This window comes from Gekko japonicus, unplaced genomic scaffold (assembly GCF_001447785.1).
Source record: "Gekko japonicus isolate JY-2015 unplaced genomic scaffold, Gekko_japonicus_V1.1 scaffold2277, whole genome shotgun sequence".
Classification (NCBI taxonomy): Eukaryota; Metazoa; Chordata; class Lepidosauria; order Squamata; family Gekkonidae; genus Gekko; species Gekko japonicus.
The window spans coordinates 140,612-145,451 of NW_015165312.1; positions in this window are offsets into that span (position 1 = coordinate 140,612).

Below are 4,840 nucleotides of genomic sequence, written 5' to 3' on the forward strand. Positions count from 1 at the left end.
CGCGCCACAGTCCTCTGGGTCCTGCCGTTGCCATCCTCCAGGGCCTGCCTGGGGACCTGCCCTGACCGCGGAACTCCAGGCCGCAAAGGCGCCCCGCCCCGCCCCTGGAGAAAACGGCCACCCCCACCCACCCCACATCCCCAGGCCTTCCTGAAAAGTAGGCAGACAGACCAGTGATTTCCGCTCTCATACTTTATTTCAGCTCAGGACAAGACGGGAGTCCCCACAGCTCCCGGGCTGGCTTATAGGCGCACCACCCCCCCGCACTCCCCCCCCAAACACACACACACACACACACACACACACACACAAGGGATTGGGTATTTAGGGTGGCCGGGAGTTCCATAGGCTCTCGGCCAGGGAGCCTAGCCTGCCCACAGGTGCCGTCTGGGATCCGCTGGTCCCATTGTTCCAGCCAGCAGAGCTCAGCCGCTTCGCATGACCGCGTGGCACAATGGCCACACACGGGTGGTCTGAGATGGATACATTACACCCCCTCCCCCCCCCTTGCTCCAAGACACACACACACACACACACAGTCCTGCACGTAGGAGGGTTCTCATAGAGCGGCAAGGTGTGGGAACCGGGGCGGAAGGTGACACCGGAGCGCCCGGCTGAGGAGAGATGGCCGGTGTTGGCGGTTGTGGTGCTAGTAGCACTGTTTCTTGGGCACGGTCGTGCTGTCAGTTGGAGAATCAACTGGTGCCTCCTTGTGCCAGGCAAGGCTGCATGTCCAGTAGCTGAGGTGGAGAGGGAGTTTCCGGGGTGTCTGGGTCTCTGAAGTCCTCTGGGTCGTATGGCAATACCCACCGCCGCAGCTGATCAGTGTGGCGGTGTAATATCTGGCCATCCTCACTGGAAACCTCGTAGGACCTCGGTCCCCGGACTCTCACCACCCGGGCCGGAATCCATGGCGGGCCTTGCACATAGTTCCAGGCATAGACCGGGTCCTCGGGAAAAAACCCTCTGGCCGCCTCAGGTGACTCTTCTTCCGGGGCTTGATCGGGATGAAGGCAATCGTGAACAGCCGACCGTACAAGTAGTGGTGGGATTTTTTCCCCCCCGCCACAATAGCCAGCGCCTCCTTGTCGATCTGTGCATAGTTATGCTCGGCAGAAGACGGGGTGCGGGAATAATAAGCTACCGGAACCTCCTGGCCGTCCAGTAACTGGTGGCCCAAGACTGCCCCAACCCCGTATGGAAAGGCATCGCAGGCCAGGACCACGGGAAGGGCCTCATTGAAATGGGAGAGGACTGAGTTGGAGACAAGAAGGTCTTTAACTGCCTGGAAGGCAGTGGCATGCTCTGGGCCCCAGACCCACGGAGCGTTTTTATCCAGTAGGCGGTGCAGAGGTTCCGCCACAGCAGCCTTCAGAGGGAGAAAAGAGTGATAGAAGTTTAATAGGCCTAGGTGTGAGGAAAGCCTGTAATTCCGTCTTGGATGTAGGTGGGGGAGCCTGCGAGATAGCCTTTGTTTTCTCTTCCGTGGGGTGGATACCCTGGGCGTCTACGGCGAACCCCAAGAACTCCACCTTGGGAACCCCGAGCAAGCATTTCTCCCGCTTGACCTTCAGCCCAGCTGTGTCGAAACGCTGGAGCACCACCCACAGTTGGTTGGCAAAGGTCGAGGTATCTGGGGCCGCGATGAGCACGTCGTCTAGCAATGGCTGCACTCCTGGAATACCTTTTAAGAAATTATCCATGAAAGATTGAAATATTCCTGGTGCGACCAATACCCCAAACTGGAACCTATGTACCTTGAAAGCCCCCTTGTGTGTTGCTATCATTTGGGCTTCTGCCATGGCAGCATCCACCGGCAGTTGCTGGTAGGCCTGGGCCAAGTCCAGTTTGCCGAAAATCCTTGCCCCCCCCGCCAGTGCGGCTAACACATGGCTGACCACCGGTACCGGGTACACGTGGTCTTGGAGGGCTTTGTTCAATGTGCACTTATATTCCGCACAAATCCGCACGTCACCATTTGACTTGACCGGGGTGACTATTGTGGTCTCCCACCGTGCGGAAGCGATGGGCTCTAACACCCCCTGGGCAACCAAGCGATCAAGCTCTGCCTCGATCTTTGGCCTCATCGCTCTGGGGGGGTGCCTGGCCTTAACCTGGATGGGGCGGATAGCTGGGTCAAGGTCTAGGAAAATGGGGGCTCCTGTGTAGCAGCCGAGTGTGCCATCGAAAACCCTGGGGAACTCATTGCACACAGCCGCAGAGTCCTCAACACGGAGCTGATTCACCCCCGCCCAGGGGCCCGAACCAAGAAAGTCCCAGCAGACTGGAGAGCCTCCCCTCCACCACCACCATCACCAAGTCCAGTTTTCCACAGAAGTCCTGAAACTGCACCGTAAACTTGCCCCAGCCCCGAACCGCCACAGGGTTCTTGTTAAAGACCCGTAACTTAAACCCCTGTGGTTTATGCAGAGGGTGTCCCCCCCCCCCGTGGGCAGAGTGAGTGCGGCGTTTCTTCCGAAATTATGGAATAGCAAGAGCCAGTGTCTATTTCCATGCTGCAGGGGGACCCCTCTATAAGCACCGTCACATGCACCTTATTTGGGCTATCGGGGGGCAAGTTACATACCTGGTGCTGCTGGTGGTGGGCTGAGAGGGTATGCAGGTCCGTGTGTTGATCCAAGGTCTGGTGGGTCGAAGCCTTCTGTGGTGGTGGTCGGGAGCCGCAGACCCTGGCAATGTGGCCCGGCTCATTGCAGGAGCAGCAGACGGCGTCCCGGAACCGGCAGCTGCGGCGTTCGTGCGCTTCCCCACAGCTGGCGCATTGGGATGGTGCCAAGGGGGCTTTGGCCGATTGTGCTCCCCCGGGGTGATGCTGCTGGGAGGGACGGCGGTGGACCTGGAGCACTTCATCGTTCTGGGAGTCGTCCGACTCGAGCGTTGCTTGAGTGTGATGGACCACCCGCACGCGGCGCTCTTGGTGCGCCTTCTCGTAGGCCGTTGCCTCCCTGAGCGCCTTGTCTAGGTCCAGGTCGTCCTGGCTAACCAGTTTCCTCCAGAGTTTTGGTTCCCAGAGACCCAAAAGGAACTGGTTTAGCAAGGCGTCCGCCAGGTGGGAAAATGAACACCTGGTGGCCACCCACTGGAACCCGGCCAAGAACTCAGAGGCTGGCTTGTCCGGCCCCTGGACCCGTGCAAAAAAGTCCATGCTTCAGCAAACTGTTACATACCTGGTGCTGCTGGTGGTGGGCTGAGAGGGTATGCAGGTCCGTGTGTTGATCCAAGGTCTGGTGGGTCGAAGCCTTCTGTGGTGGTGGTCGGGAGCCGCAGACCCTGGCAATGTGGCCCGGCTCATTGCAGGAGCAGCAGACGGCGTCCTGGAACCGGCAGCTGCGGCGTTCACCTTTGGTGAAAGGTGGTCGGTCAGCGCTTTCACCAGCATCACATAGGACTCGTCCTTGGTCTGCTTAGGCGCAATGAGGTCCTTAAGCAGCAAGACGGTGTCTATGCCACAGGACCGGAGTAGATGGCCTTTTTTCTTACTCGGGTCTACGATGTCGTGGCACTCGAAGTAGCTCTCCAGGATCTCGAGCCAGGTCTCCCACTCTGCGGGGCGGGAGATGTCAAAAGCAGCGATGCTTTCCTCGGAGGCAGCCATTGTACTACTACATGTGGCGAGGGTAGCTCGGGAACGGCGGCGACTGCTGGAGTGAGGCAGGAAACGCTGCTGCTCTCGGGGTCAGCAGAGCGAGGTACGGAGTGAGGAATGGAGCGGTGAGCAGCTACCGGAGAACCAGGGTGTGAAGCGGAGTGGCTTGCGGCAGTCTTGGCAGTCGATGCGGTGCTCGAATCTTCGTCTGGGTCGTTGTTCATGGGAGTTAGAACCCCATCCTTGTCGCCAATGATAAGTACGCAGACGGATGAATGATTTCAGCTTAGCGTACTTTATTAGATCAGGAACAAGACAAAGTAACCAGCTCGCAGGCTGGTTTATATGGGCAACAACCCTGCACCCCAAACACACCCACACACAAGTGATTGGCTATTTACAGTGGCCGAGAGTTCCATAGGCTCTCGGCCGGGAGCCTAGCCTTGTCCCATTGTTACTGAGAACGAAGTTCGGCCGCTTCGCATGACCGCGTGGTGAAATGGCCGCGCACGCGGTCTGAGATGGATACATTACACTTCCCTCTCTCTCTCACACACACACACAGAGAGTGGACAGCCCCGCCTCCCCGACAGGGGTGCTGCTCTGGGCCCCCTTTGGACTCGCCACGACCCCCAGGGCACCCCGTCGCTGAGGGCCTTGCCAGCCGCCGCCCTGGCAGCTTCCTTGACTGGGTCTCCCTCCTTGCCCGCTGCCTCCAGCCGTGGCTGTCCTTGCTGTCCTTTCCCTCTGCCATAGCTCCTTTCAGACTGGGCCAATGGTAATCCTGCCCCGTTGCCTGCAGGCCCAGAAACAAAAGAGAGAAAAGCCAAAGTGTGGACACGACACACTAGCCCCCCAAAGCAAACCTTGAATGGCTCCAATAAATGACGGGAACCGAATATGTGACTCCCCACTCCGGTGTTGGTAGCAGCCACAGCCAAAATCACGGTCCTGCAGCCTGCTTCCCCAGAACAGGAGCGTGAACAGATCCCGAGTACTACGTCCACCCACACAAAATCATTTGTTTTGAGTGAAAAATCTCTGGCCTCCCCAACAGTAAGGTCTGTGTTTTAATAATCAGGACAGGAGATGGGGAAGCATTCAGCCAAGAGAACTTCCGTAATCTGTCTCCAAAATTGGAAGCAGATTGCGGCAAAGATGTTACTAACAGTTTTCCTCACAGATTTCCTTGTTCAGTAAGCACATATCACTGTGTCAATATTTTTTCACGGG